Source organism: Bos indicus x Bos taurus, chromosome 1 (genome assembly GCF_003369695.1).
Source record: "Bos indicus x Bos taurus breed Angus x Brahman F1 hybrid chromosome 1, Bos_hybrid_MaternalHap_v2.0, whole genome shotgun sequence".
Classification (NCBI taxonomy): Eukaryota; Metazoa; Chordata; class Mammalia; order Artiodactyla; family Bovidae; genus Bos; species Bos indicus x Bos taurus.
In genome coordinates this window covers 25,708,082-25,724,125 of record NC_040076.1, presented here as the reverse complement: position 1 = coordinate 25,724,125, position 16,044 = coordinate 25,708,082, and the positions used below count along the sequence as shown (strand labels likewise).

At 39.4% G+C, this 16,044-nt stretch overlaps 1 non-coding gene across 1 annotated transcript; it reads right to left on the bottom strand.

Annotated features, from left to right (window-relative positions):
* Positions 1-231: 231 nt before the first annotated feature.
* Positions 232-303, bottom strand: TRNAG-UCC. The gene has a single exon. It is a non-coding gene; the product is annotated as a tRNA-Gly (tRNA).
* Between the last annotated feature and the right edge of the window lie 15,741 nt (positions 304-16,044).

The following is a 16,044-nucleotide window of genomic DNA, read 5'->3' as shown; positions in this document are numbered from 1 at the left end:
GAGTAATGAATGACTGATGGTGTGTTAAGTTTGTGATCCATCATTGGTGTAATCCAAGAATGCAATACCTGAGTATACAAAGAGCTGATGGTATATGTTTTGAAAAAAATCTGTGCATAAGTAGACCCTTGAAGTTCAGAACAATGTTGTTCAAGAATCAATCATACAACTAAAACATGTATATAATATAACAGAAATTATTCTTTGACTGTGAAATATGTGGGATATTAATTCCCTAACCAGGAATTGAACCTGAGCCCCTGAAGTGGAAACTCAGAGTCTTAACCACTGGACCACCAGGGAAGTCCTCATAAATTATTCTTTGAAACCATTTAAAATTTGATAATTTTTTTATGTCAATTTGGAAATATAAAACAGTATATAGTTTTTTAGACAATATAGTATATATTTTTATACTGCATATAGTATGTAGCATACACATGCATATTATATTACATGGATAATTTTTAACATTTTGAGTGTGCATGAATGAAAATGTATGATTACCACTGGTATAAAATTAAGCCTTATCTTCTTGGCATGATAAAGAAATCTTACAATCTGGTTAAATCCTCCTTCCTTATCAGCTACTCTTTTCTTGTCTTGCACCCTATGTTCTTTGCCACATGGAACAATTTCCTCTCCCAAAACACATTTTGATTTTATAATCCTTAATCTCATAATCACTATTTTCATTGTCTTGAAAACACTTCTTTTTTTCTCAATCTTGTCACTTTCCAAAGTCTTCCCTGTAATTTACATGGTTACTTCCTTCTCTGTTCTCTTGAAATCAGTTAGGGCTTCTCTTGTGCTAGGTTATTACAAGGTAGTTGTCTGGTCATGGCTATGTCTCTTCTCCTCAGTACAGTTCTGTGAGGGCAGGGACTGTACTATATATTTAGCTATAACCATTCTTATCATGCTAACTATAGGATATAAACAGAAAAATAAGAAAATTGCAATTTCTTAAATTCTCAAATGTCCCCTCTTTTAAGATACTATTGACAACTTGATGAACATCTTTGCATAGATTCTCATACACAAACACAGGAATATATTAATGATTATAATTTTATCTCTTCCTTTTCATTATATAGGGGCTCCCCTGGTGGCTCAGATGGTAAAGAATCTGTCTGCAATGCCTGGATCAGGAAGATCCACTGCAGAAAAGAATGGCTACCGATCCCATCATTCTTGCCTGGAGAATTCCATAGGCAGAGGAGCCTGGTGGGCCTACAGTTCATGGGGTCATAAAAAGTTGAACATGACTGACTGACTAACACTTTCCAGTATCTATACCCTTGTTTGTTCATTGCTTCCTTCCTTTCTTTCTTTTTATTTGGTGAAAATCATTTTATTGATCAAGTATTTGAAGAAAATTTGTACTCTTTATAAGTAAAATATTTTTTGCTACATGTCCTTTCTCAAAGTAGCAATATTAAGTGAAACTAAAAGGACTTAGGGAAGACTCAATACAAGGCATTTCTTTTTTTTAAGGGAGAAAATAATTTTATTTGTAGACTGTATAATATAATAGAATACCATAGAAACCAAAGGCAATCAGTGGAAAAAAAAAAAAGCACACTAGACTTTTGAAAAATAGTGTCCGTATAGGGAACTTGTTCCTGAATTAAATGAAACTCCCTCTAGTGATTCACTGTTTCAGAATAATCTCTGTAATTATTTCTAATTTCTACTTTTTGTGTTATTTTCTATTTCCAGCTTGCCAAAACAAATGCCAGAAATACTTGGAAATTATCAAAAGACATTTCTCACCTATTCCCATGATTATATGATTTTTTCCATTCAGTTAATAATTTAATGAACAAAAAATACATATTGTTAAACCATCTTCATATATATATAGGATAAATTATATTGTACATAAGCTGCTAGTACTCAGTCATGTCTGACTCTTTGATACCACATGGACTGTTGTTCATCAGGCTCCTCTGTTCATGGAATTCTCCAGGTAGGTATACTGGAGTGGGTTTCCATTTCTTCTCTAGGGGAGTGTATTATTTTAGTGTATATTAAAGTTATCATTATTTTTTCTAATCCATAGTTGTTTTCTCTATTTTTATAAGTGAGCAATGACTCTATCTTAATTTTATTTTATATTCTTAGTATTTAGCATAAAGGTATTCAATAAATATTCCTTGAAGAAATGGATAGATATTAATATCTGATATTTTTAGTTAGTTAGTTCTAGTTCACTTGGTCAGTCATGTCCAACTCTTTGCGACACCATGAATTGCAGCACACCAAGCCTCCCTGTCCATCATCAACTCCCAGAGTTTACTCAGACTCACGTCCATCGAGTCAGTGATGCCATCCAGCCATCTCATCCTCTGTCATCCCCTTCTCCTCCTGCCCTCAATCCCTCCCAGCATCAGGGTCTTTTCCACTGAGTCAACTCTTTGCATGAGGTGGCCAAAGTACTGGAGTTTCAGCCTCAGCCTCAGTCCTTCCAATGAACACCCAGGACTGGTCTCCTTTAGGATGGACTGGTTAAATCTCCTTGCAGTCCAAGGGACTCGCAAGTGTCTTCTCCAGCACCACAGTTCAAAAGCATCAATTTTTCAGCACTCAGCTTTCTTCACAGTCCAACTCTCACATCCATACATGACCACTGGAAAAACCATAGCCTTGACTAGACGAACCTTTGTTGGCAAAGTAATATCTCTGCTTTTTAATATGTTATCTAAGTTGGTCATAAATTTCCTTCCAAGGAGTAAGCGTCTTTTAATTTCATGGCTGCAATCACCATCTGCAGTGGTTTTGGAGCCCCCAAAAATAAAGTCTGACACTGTTTCCACTGTTTCCCCATCTATTTCCCATGAAGTGATGGGACCGGATGCCATGATCTTCGTTTTCTGAATGTTGAGCTTTAAGCCAACTTTTTCACTCTCCACTTTCCCTTTCATCAAAAGGCTTTCTGGTTCCTCTTTACTTTCTGCCATAAAGGTGATGTCATCTGCATATCTGAGGTAATTGATACTTCTCCCGGCAATCTTAATTCCAGCTTGTGCTTCTTCCAGCCCAACATTTCTCATGATGTACTCTGCATATAAGTTAAATAAGCAGGGTGACAATATACAGCCTTGACGTACTCCTTTTCCTATTTGGAACCAGTCTGTTTGTCCATGTCCAGTTCTAACTGTTGCTTCCTGACCTGCATATAGGTTTCTCAAGAGGCAGGTCAGGTGGTCTGATATGCCCATCTCTTTCAGAATTTTCCACAGTTAATTGTGATCCACACAGTCAAAGGCTTTGGCATAGTCAATAAAGCAGAAATATATGTTTTTCTGGAACTGTCTTGCTTTTTCGATGATCCAGGAGTGGCGGCCGAGAGGAGCAACCCCATGTCCAAGGAGAGGCGGCTGCGTGGGCGCAGGAAGGCAGAGAGCAGCTACTCCACGTTCAAGGTATGAGGGATGACTTCATCCAAGGTAAGGAGCAGTGGCTGTGCTTTGCCGGAGCAGCTGTGAAGAGATACCCCACGTCCAAGGTAAGAGAAACCCAAATGAGATGGTAGGTGTTGTGAGAGGGCATCAGACGGCAGACACACTGAAACCATAATCACAGAGAACTGATATTTTTACTTGTACATAACTTTGATATGCAATTCACTACATTTATTTAGCAGTCTCTCATTTCTATCTATCTTCATTTATTCATTTATTGATCCACTCATTCACCTGTTCAGCAAATATTTGCTAGCACCCTCTGATGTGGCAGGTGCTCTGCTAGGAGCTTGTTATATACTGGTGATAAAAATAAACATGGTCTTGATCCTTGTGGAACTCTCAGTCTAGTATCTATACTATCATGAAGTTATATTAAGACCTGAAAAAATCTATATTTTTATTGGAAAAATAAAAATAGATATTATATATATCTATTAGGAAACCCCTAAGACACAAATGGAGAGTAGCAAATCAAGTATGTTATCCACATAAAATGTTTTATAGAATTCTAGATTAGCATATGACAATCTTAATGTTATACTCTTATTATATTCAACATTTTATCTCTATTAGAGGACTGTGACCAATTTGAGGCTCCTTAAGGCAATGGCACCCCACTCCAGTACTCTTGTCTGGAAAATCCCATGGATGGAGGAGCCTGGTAGGCTATGGTCCATGGGGCCGCTAAGGGTTGGACACGACTGAATGACTTCACTTTCATTTTTCACTTTCACACATTGGAGAAGGAAATGGCAACCCACTCCTGTGTTCTTGCCTGGAGAATCCCAGGGACGGGAGAGCCTGGTGGGCTGCTGTCTACGGGGTCGCACAGAGTCGGACACGACTGAAGCGACTTAGCAGCAGCAGCAGCAGCAGCAAGGAGTTTAAAGAACTTTGTGTAGAATTCACTGGAGAACCACATAAATGAAGGACCTGGAAAATTATACTTATAAGGAGAAATTAAAGGGATTGAAATGATTCTGCCTCTAAAATGAGAGAGCAAGACCAATTTCAAAATAATCCTGAAGGGCTCACTCAGAAAACAAAAAGAAAAACAAAACAAACAAAAACTGAACAGCTCTTCTAAATCTACTGAGGATAGATTTCTACTAAACAATCATTCAGTTGAGAATGTATTTCATTTATTGCCTCCAGACTAGAGAAACTTACTGATGGTGAGAATGGATTAACTTTGGAGTGAACAACGGGAGTTGGTGATGGACAGGGAGACCTGGCATGCTGCGATTCATGGAGTCACAAAGAGTCAGACACGACTGAGTGACTGAACTGACTGAACTGATGCTATCAAAAGAAAATGTAAAATAATCAAAAGTGGGCAAAACAACTATGCTGGTTTACTTGTTTTGGAAGGGTGACACTTACTTACTGACCAAAGATGGCTCAAGAATTTTCTTAGGTAAATAATAATAAATTACAATATTAATAACAATAATCTAATATTTATTGAATACCTACAGTTCTAAGTCTATGTGTTTTCTCATTTAATAATGGCCTTCCCTGGTAGGTCAATTGGTAAGGAATCTGCCTACAATGCAGGAGACCCCAGTTCAATTCCTGGGTGAGGAAAATCCCCTGGAGAAGGGATAGGCTACCTACTATAGTATTTTGGGGCTTCCCTTGTGGCTCAACTGGTAAAAAATCCACCTTCAATGCCAGAGACCTAGGTTGGGAAGATCCCCTGGTGAAGGGAAAGTCTACCCACTCCAGTATTCTGGCCTGGAGAATTCCATGGACTCTACAGTCCATGGAATTGCAAAGAGTCAGACTCGTGAGTGACTTTCACTTGCACTATTTTTTATGGGAAGACTATATGTCCTGGATTCTCTTGAATGATCCAGCTTTTTATGCCTTTTTTTTAGACTAAACTTACTATTAGCTTTCTGTACCATTCACAAAACTGTCTCTGGGTGGAAAATAAATTACATTTATTAGGTAGTAAACTAGCTACCCTAGTTAATATCTATTTTTCAGCGTGAGTCCTTAAACTACATAGAGGTTAAGTAATTTACCAAGGTCACACAGGTAGTAATTGAAAAGCTGTGCATTTATGATTAAATGGCTGCATATTCATGAAAATAAGAAACAAGGCTTAGCATCTTACCTCCTGCAATTTATTAATTAAATCACACTATTTCTGTGACTAGGTATGGCAAATGCAATTCTGGACATAAATAGAGAGGAAGCCATACAACTCAGTAATATTTAAACTATACTTAAAATTCTGTGTTTAATGCATTAGAATCTATATATAAATATTACAATTCTTTTAGTTCTCAGAGGTTATATTCTTTCAGTAAGTCTTAGAAGTAAGCAATTGAGGATAGTGTTTGAAACTCAAGTAAAAAAAAGGACGTTTGACTTTAAAAAGTAAGAAAGGTGACCTTGACATGGAATATGCAGCAAAAAGGGCAGCATTAGCAGAAGTAACCAATGGAGCTGGAGGAGATGAGAAAACTCACAGGATAAAAGATAGCTTTACTATGGGTATCTGAGCTCCTGCATATAACATCCTTTCCCTTCCTTTATTAAAGGGGAACAGAAGGCTTGTATCTAAAACACAAAGGAACCTCCTGGAAGAATAAGCTTCTTTAATCATCTAAAGGCTACTAGCTTTCTACCTGACTGGCTTTCCTTTCTTTCATTCTTGACCCAATGCACTCACAAATATAACAGTTAATAGGAACAAAGTGATATTTTTGTGAACACATTTCTTGGCATGTTTGGATGGTATACAGATCAGTGTTCTTGGTTTGTGACATCTGAAACTGGTAAATTGTGAAAATAATTTCAAGAAACTATATACTTTCAGAGTGAATCCTCAGTTGAAATGGAAAGCCTAACAGTTTTACTTTGTTTTGTCCCTTCATTCTCTCACTTACTGAACACTGAATGAACAGCTGTTATATCACAGGCATCAAAATATATGCTGAAGATACAAAATGATGTCACGTCTCTTTCTGCAGAGAGCTTGTAGCCAAATGAAGTAAACATAAAAGTGAACTAACAAGAAAATAAACTGAGTGAAAATTTGAAAAAAAAAATTAAAACAATTGAGAAAATTTAAAATAAATTTAGACATTTTATTTTGTGTCTCAGAAATTAAAAAGAAACATCAAGTTCTTGATTCACTTGAAATTAAGTCCACTAGCAGACACAGCTGCTCACTTCTTATTTTATGCATTTTCTTCACTTGGATTCCAGCACAAGACCCTCTCCTGCTTTCTTTGTGGGGATTCCTTGGAGTTTGTAGCACTTTAACAGCATCATCTTTCAGGATTTGAAATAGCTCTACTGGAATTCCATCACCTCCACTAGCTTTGTTCGTAGTGATGCTTCCTAAGGCCCACTTGTCTTCATATTACAGGATGTCTTGCTTTAGGTGAGTGATCACACCATCATGATTATCTGGGTCATGAAGATCTTTTCTGTACAGTTCTTCTGTGTATTCTTGCCACCTCTTAATATTTTCTGCTTCTGTTAGGTCCATACCATTTCTGTCCTCTACTGTGCCCATCTTTGCATGAAATGTTCCCTTGGTATCTTTAATTTTAAGAGATCTCTAGTCTTTCCCATTCTATTGTTTTCCTCTATTTCTTTGCATTGATTGCTGTGAAAGTGCTGCACTCAATATGCCAGCAAATTTGGAAAATTCAGCAGTGGCCACAGGACTGGAAAAGGTCAGTTTCATTCAAATCCCAGAGAAAGGCAATGCCAAAGGATGCTCAAACTACCGCACAATTGCACTCATCTCACACACTAGTAAAGTAATGCTTAAACTACTCCAAGCCAGGATTCAGCAATATGTGCACCATGAACTTCCAGATGTTCAAGCTGGTTTTAGAAAAGACAGAGGAACCAGAGATCAAACTGGCAACATCAGCTGGATCATGGAAAAAGCAAGAGAGTTCCAGAAGAACATCCATTTCTGCTTTATTGACTACCCCAAAGCCCTTGACTGTGTGGATCACAATCAACTGTGGAAAATTCTGAAAGAGATGGGAATACCAGACCACCTGATCTGCCTCTTGAGAAACCTGTATGCAGGTCAGGAAGCAACAGTTAGAACTGGACATGGAACAACAGACTGGTTCCAAATAGGAAGAGGAGTACATAAAGGCTGTATATTATCACCCTGCTTATTTAACTTATATGCAGAGTACATCATGAGAAATGCTGGGCTGGAAGATGCACAAGCTGGAATCAAGATTGCTGGGAGAAATATCAATAACCTCAGATATGCAGATGACACCACCCTTATGGCAGAAAATGAGGAGGATCTAAAAAGCTGCTTGATGAAAGTGAAAGAGGAGAGTGAAAAAGTTGGCTTAAAACTCAACATTCAGAAAACTAAGATCATGGCATCTGGTCCCATCACTTCATGGCAAATAGATGGGGAAACACAGTGGAAAAGTGGCTGACTTTATTTTTCTGGGCTCCAAAGTCACTGCAGATGGTAATTGCAACCATGAAATTAAAAGACACTTACTCCTTGGAAGGAAAGTTATGACCAACCTAGATAGCATATTGAAAAGCAGAAACATTACTTTGCCAACCAAGGTCCATCTAGTCAAGGCTATGGTTTTTCCAGTAGTCATGTATGGATATAAGAATTGGACTATTAGGAATGCTGAGTGCCGAAGAACTGATGCTTTTGAACTATGGTGTTGGAGAAGAGTCTTGCGAGTCCCTTGGACTGCAAGGAAATCCAACCAGTCCATCCTAAAAGAGATCAGTCCTGGGTGTTCATTGGAAGGACTGATGTTGAAGCTGAAACTCCAATACTTTGGCCACCTGATGTGAAGAGCTGACTCATTGGAAAAGACTCTGATGCTGGGAAAGTTGAGGGTGGGAGGAGAAGGGGATGACAGAAGATGAGATGGTTGGATGGCATCACCGACTCGATGGACATGGGTTTGGGTAGACTCTGGGAGTTGGTGATGGACAGGGAGGCCTGGCGTGCTGTGGTTCATGGGGTCACAAATAGTCGGACATGACTGAGTGACTAAACAACTGAACTTGGAGTTTGCTGCTTCCTCCTTTTCTCTTACTGCTGCTTCTTTTTTTTTAATAAAAGCTTTTTATTGGAGAACAGTTGATTTGGGAAGCCTGATGACTCAGATGGTAAAGAATCTGCCTGCAATGCAGGAATCCTGGGTTCGATCCTTGGGTTGGGAAGATGCCCTGCATAAGGGAATGACTACCCACTCCAGCATTCTTGGCTGGAGAATTCCATGGACAGAGGGGCCTGACAGCCTGCAGTCCATGGTCTTGCAAAGAGTCAGACATGACTGAGCAACTAACATAGTTGATTTACTGTGTTGGTGTTCATTTCCGCTCATAAAAACGTGATTCAATTATACATTTCTTTCTTTCATATTCTTTTCCATTATGGTTTATCGCAGGATAGTGAATATAGTTCCTGTGCTGTACAACAGGACCTTATTGTTCACCCATTCTGTATATAATAGCTTGCATCCATTAATCCCAAATTCCCAATCTTTTCCTCTGCCCCACTCAGGAAACCACAAGTCTGTCTCTTTGTGAGTCTGTTTCTGTTTTGAAATATCAGAGGACAACATAATCGGGAGAAGGAAAAAAAAATGAACCCACAGATTATGCACCTAGCCACGACTCCCAGTGGAGAGGTAGCCTGGATGCTCATGTCTGCCAGCAGTGAGCAGGGTCTGAACAGGGAGGTGCAGACTGCATGTACAGGGTGTGGACCTGGCCTGAATGCCCCGAGGACAATCTGGGGGAGTTAACACGAGATAGCAACTCAAACTGTGGGATAGCCAGAGAGGAAAAAGAGAGAGAGAGAGAGAAAGAACTTTTCCGCTAAAAGCTCTGAGGCACAGCCTGGCCCACTCACAGAACAAAGGATTAAGCGAACACCAGAGGAGAGCTAGCCAGCTGTGGACCAGCCCCTCCCCCCACTGGAGGCAGAGAGACAGGTGGGCGACAGCCAGAGCCGGAAGGCAAGGGGCAACCTTGGCCCCAGAGGTGGCATCCTTCACCAAACTGTGCACAGACTCTCATTTACTAATGAAGTCTTCCTGTAATTCTGGATGGTTGACATCCGCCAGGAGAGTTGCAGTTGGAGATCAGGTCCCCAGAGGAGACACACGGCACACCTGAGATGGTGTTCTTGTGGTGCACCCAGGAAACTGAGGGGCTGCGACTGCAGAGGTAATAAGACATACCACCCAGCTGGGAGAGTGAGCTCACCAAGCACCTGGTCACCTGAGCTGTATGGACCTGGGAAAGGCACAGAATGCAGGCCCAACCGAGTCTGTGCCTTTGTGGAGTACCCAAGAAACTGAACCTGAGTGGTTTAGACCTGGGAAGTGCACACAACCCAGGGCCCGCTTTAGACAGTTCCCCTACAGAGCAACCTGGAGCCTGAGCAGTGTAGACCAGAAAATCACACATGCCATGAGCAGGGGCAAAGCCAGTGTGGCCCAGACACCGTGAGCACTCCCCACACATGTCAGTGATATTTGTTTGCAGTGTTCCTCCCTCCCCACAGCATAACTGAACAAGCGAGCCTAAATAAGTGACCACCTTTACCCCCTGTGTCAGGGTGTAAATTAGGCACTGAAGAGACTTGCAAACAGAGGAAGCTAAAATAAACAAAGAAGAGGGAAAAACTCTGGAAGTGACAGGTGCAACAGATTAAAACCCTGTAGTTAGCACTGACTATATTGGAAGGGGCCTATAGACCTTGAGAAGAAGTATAAGCTGGAACAAGGAACTATCTGAAACTGAACTGACCCCACACTGCCCTTAACAGCTCCAGAGATATTCCTAGATGTATTTTACTATTATCATTTTGTAATTTTTAAATTTTTAAATTTTTAAGTTCTTTATTACTCCTTTAATTTTCATTTTTACAACCTATTATTACTTGCAAAAAAAGACCCTATTTTTAAAGCAAATTTCATATATATTTTTATAATTTTTGTGATTTTTTTAATATTGTATTTTTGAGAGTTTAACTCTACTCTAGATTTTTAATCTTCACTTTTTGGTTTTGTTATCAATTTTGTACCTTTAGGAATTCAATCTTCAGTACCCATTTTTACTTAGGAGTATGATTACTAGCTTGGTTGCTCTCTCCCCCTTTTGACTCTCCTTTTTCTCCCCCAGATCACCTCTATCTCCTCCCTCCCCCTTCTCTTCTCTACCCAACTCTGTAAATCTTTTTGGGTGGTCTGGGCTGTGGAGGACACTTAGGGAACTAATTACTGGCTATATCTGTCTCTCTCTTTTTGACTCCCCCCTCCTCTCCTCCTGGTCACTTCTATCTCCTTCCTCCTTCTTCTCTTCTCTATGGAACTCCTGGAACCTCTCTGAGTGTTCCAGATTGTGTAGAGCACATAGGGAATTGATTACTGGCTAGATTGCTCTCTCCCCTTTTGATTTCCCCTCTTCTCCTCCTGGTCACCTCTATCTCCCTCCTCCCTCTTCTTTTCTCCATGTAACTCTGTGACTCTCTCTGGGTTTCCCTCATTGTGGAGAATCTTTTCACCATTAACCTATATGTTTTATCATTGGTGCTGTATGGATGGAGAAGTCTTGAGACTACTGTAAGAATAAGACTGAAAGCCAGAGGCAGAAGGCTTAACCCGAAACTTGAAAACACCAGAAAACTCCTGACTCCAGGGAACATTAATTGACAAGAGCTCATTCAAAAGCCTCCATATCTACGCTGAAACCAAGCTATACCCAAGAGCCAACAAATTTCAGAGCAAGACATATCAAGCTAATTCTCCAACAATGCAGGAACATAACCCTGAGCATTAAAATACAGGTGGCCAAAAGTCACACCAAACCCATAAACACCTCAAAACTCACTACTGGACACTTCATTGCACTCCAGAGAGAGGAGATCCGGCTCCACTCACCAAAACACCAATGCAAGCTTCCCTAACCAGGAAACCTTGACAGCCACTCATCCAACCCCAAACACAGGGAGGAACCTCCACAATAAAGAGGAACCACAAACTAGCAGCATACAGAAAGGCCATCCCAAACGCAGCAATCTAAACAAGGTGAAAAAGCAGAGAAATATTCAGCAGGAAAGGAACATGATAAATGCCCACCAAACCAATTAAAAGAGGAGGAGACAGGGAGTCTACCTGAAAAAGAATTCAGAATAATGATATAAAAATGATCCAAAATCTTGAAAACAAAACGGAGTTATAGATAAATACTCTGGAGACAAGGATTGAGAAGATGCAAGAAATGTTTAACAAGGACCTAGAAGAAATAAAGACGAGTCAATAAATAATGAATAATACAATAACTGAGATCAAAAGCACTCTGGAGGGAACCAACAGTAAAATAACTGAGGTAGAAGATAGGATTAGTGAGGTGGAAGATAGAATGGTGGAAATAAATGAAGCAGAGACAAGAAAAGAAAAAAGAATTAAAAGAAATGAGGACAACCTCAGAGACCTCTGGGACAGTGTCAAATGTCCCAACATTCGAATCATAGGAGTCATAGAATCATAGTCGAATCATAGAAGAAGAAGACAAAAAGAAAGGCCATGAGAAAATGCTTGAGGAGATAATAGTTGAAAACATCCTTAAAATGGGGAAGGAAATAGCCACCCAAGTCCAAAACCCAGAGAGTCCCAAACAGGATAAACCCAAGGCAAAACACCCCAAGGCACATATTAATCAAATTAACGGAGATCAAACACAAAGAACAAATATTAAAAGCAGCAAGTGAGAAACAACAAATAACACACAAGGGGATCCCCATAAGGATAACAGCTGATCTTTCAGCAGAAACTCTTCAGGCCAGAAGGGAATGGCAGGACATACTAAGTGATGAAAGAGAAAAACGTACAACCCAGATTACTGTACCCAGCAAGGATCTCATTCAAATATGAAGGAGAAATCAAAAGCTTTACAGACAAGCAAAAGCTGAGAGAATTCAGCACCACCAAACCAGCTCTTCAACAAATGCTCAAGGATCTTCTCTAGACAGGAAACACAGAAAAGGTTTATAAACTTGAACTCAAAGCAACAAAGTAAATGGCAACGGGATCATACTTATCAATAATTACCTTAAATGTAAATGGGTTGAATGCCTCAACCAAAAGATAAAGACTGGCTGAATGGATACAAAAACAAGACCCCTATATGCTGTCTACAAGAGATCCATCTCAAAACAATGAACACATATAGACTGAAAGTGAAGGGCTGGAAAAAGATATTTCATGCAAATGGAGACCAAAATAAAGCAGGAGTAGCAATACTCTTATCAGATAAAATAGACTTTGAAATAAAGGCCGTGAAAAGAGACAAAGAAGGGCACTGCATAATGATGAAAGGATCAATCCAAGAAGAAGATATAACAATTATAAATACATATGCACCCAACATAGGAGCACCTTAATATGTAAGGCAAATGCTAACAAGTACGAAAAGGGAAATTAACAGCAACACAATAATAGTGGGAGACTTTAATATCCCACTCACATCTATAGAAAGATCAACTAAACAGAAAATTAGCAAGGAAACAGAAACTTTAAAAGATACAATGGACCAATTAGACCTAATTGATATCTATAGGACATTTCACCCTAAAACAATGAATTTCACCTTTTTCTCAAGTGCACACAGAAGCTTCTCCAGAATAAATCACATCCTAGGCCATAAATCTAGCCTTGGTAAATTCAAAAGAATTGAAATCATTCCAAGCATCTTTTCTGATCACAATGCGGTAAGATTAGATCTCAACTACAGGAAAAGAATTATTAAAAATACAAACATATGCTCAAGTCCAGAAAAATAAATGACCCATCAAAATATGGGCCAAAGAACTAAACAGACATGTCTCCAAAGACATACAGATGGCTAACAAACACATGAAAAGATGCTCAACATCACTCGTTATCAGAGAAATGTAAATCAAAGCCACAATGAAGTACCATCTCACGCTGGTCAGAATGGCTGCTATTAAAAAGTCTACAAACAATAAATGCTGGAGAGGGTGCAGAGAAAAAGGAACCTTCTTACACTGTTGGTGGCAATGCAAACTAGTACAGCCACTATGGAGAACAGTGTGGAGATTCCTTAAAAAACTGGAAATAGAACTGCCATACGACCCAGAAATCCCACTGCTGGGCAGACACACTGAGGAAACCAGAATTGAAAGAGACACGTGTACCCCAATGTTCATCGCAGCACTGTTTATAATAGCCAGGACATGGAAGCAACCTAGATGTCCATCAGCAGATGAATGGTTAAGAAAGCTGTAGTACATATACACAATGGAGTATTACTCAGCCATTAAAAAGAATGCATTTGAATCAGTTCTGATGAGGTGGATGAAACTGGAGCCTATTATATAGAGTGAAGTAAGTCAGAAAGAAAAACACCAATATAATATATTAACACATATATATGGAATTTAGAAAGATGGAACGATGACCCTATATGCAAGATAGCAAAAGAGAAACAGATGTAAAGAACAGACTTTTGGACTCTGTGGGAGAAGGCGAGGGTGGGATGATTTGAGAGAATAGCATTGAAATATGTATATTATCATATGTGAAACAGATCACCAGTCCAGGTTTGATGCATGAGACAGGGTGCTCAGGGCTGGTGCACTGGGATGACCCTGAGGATAGGATGGGGAAGGAGGTGGGAAGGGGGTTCAGGGTGGGGAACACATGTACACCCATGGCTGATTCATGTCAATGTATGGCAAAAACCACTACAATATTGTAAAGCAATTAGCCTCCAATTTAGATAAATAAATTAAAATTAAAAAAGATGAAGTTTCATAGATTAACTTCTAGCTGCATATTTAGGACAATGTCATATTGTTATATAGCTCACTCTTTTAAAGCATGGTGGGTAAACTGAGTCACTACATTGTGGGTAGGAAGATTCCTGAATTATATTCTTAGAAGCAGAGGTGACTGGAACATACATAAACATATCCATTCGATTATGGATATGGGGAACATTTAATGTATCCCCAAGTCAACTATAAGAGATTTGATAGGAGCCAGCAAAAGAGAAGGAGACTTGATTATCTTTGTGACAAAAACCAAAGTCTTTACAATGACCTTCAAAGACCTAGATCATGCTCACCCTGTTCCCTTTACCTTTCTGATCTCCTGCCCCTTCTTCCTGGTTTCTCCTTGCTCCCTGCTTCTAACTACACTGGCCTCCTTGCTAGTTTCTCATACATCACAAAGCCTTTGTTTCCTTTCCCAGGGTTGCTCTTCTGCAGAAATTCCCTCAACTTACCTTCCTTACAGTCTTCCTCGAAACCTTTGCTCAAGTTCATGTTCCCTTAAGACCTACCCTGACCGCTTCATTTGAGACTACACTCTGCCTTCCTACCCCTTACTTCCTACTCTGCTCTACTCTGTTTTATCCATAGCTTCAGTCATCTTCTCATATAATATATAAGTGCTTATTTGTTATGTTTACAGTCTGATGTCCTTGGAAGGTAAGCTGAATGAGGGCAGGGATCTTCACTTGCTTTTGTTCACTGATATATCTGGCACCAAATAAGCTTGCAAACAAACAAACAAATTGAATGAATAATGTATATTGAATATATAAAATATGCTTTTGTTTTAGCATTTAAAGTTATTTGAGTATACGTTTACTTTTAAAATAGGATGTATTTGAACTTATGCATTAACTTTTGTCTGGTAAGCATTTCCAAGGTAACTTATTAAAGTCTATAATCTTTGGTCAGGGGGAAAAAAGACTACTACTTGCTAAAAAAGACTACTACTTGCTAATAAATTTCAAACTTTTATTATTATTTGAATTACGTGTCCTGCTGCTGCTGCTGCTAAGTCGCTTCAGTCATGTCCAACTCTGTGCGACCCCACAGACGGCAGCCCACCAGGCTCCCCCATCTCTGGGATTCTCCAGGCAAGAATACTGGAGTGGGTTGCCATTTCCTTCTCCAGGGCATGAAAGTGAAAAGTGAAAGGAAGTCGCTCAGCTGTGTCCGACTCTTCACGACCCCATGGACTGCAGCCTACCAGGCTCCTCCGCCCATGAGATTTTCCAGGCAAGAGTACTCGAGTGGATCGCCATTGCCTTCTCCACATGTCCTACACTGCTTATAGTTAAGTAGAAATTTTCATAAAATTAGATTTTTTATTAATTCCTGGTACATATACAACATGAAATTCATTAATATACAAATAATTCATAAAGTTTAGTGGTAGCATTCTCTCTGTGTTGAGAAGGACCATAAAGTAAGGGAAATAAACATCATGTCTCTGACATTAGAGATGATGTAAACACCCTTACTGCCAGCTTCATCCCTGTCCACAGCAAGATTGATACGGTAAGCCCATTGATTTGACTTTTAGAACCTTTGATATAATTTCTTACTAAATAGTAAAGTACTGTAGTGTTTTATTTCCATTTACCCCCCAAATCCTTTAATATGTACTCCAAAACTGCTGCTTTGGACAATTTATCCCCTCATAAATCTCATTTTATATGGTTAAACTCCCACTTCTATGTTGAATTTAATTTCTCAAATGTCACCCATAATCTT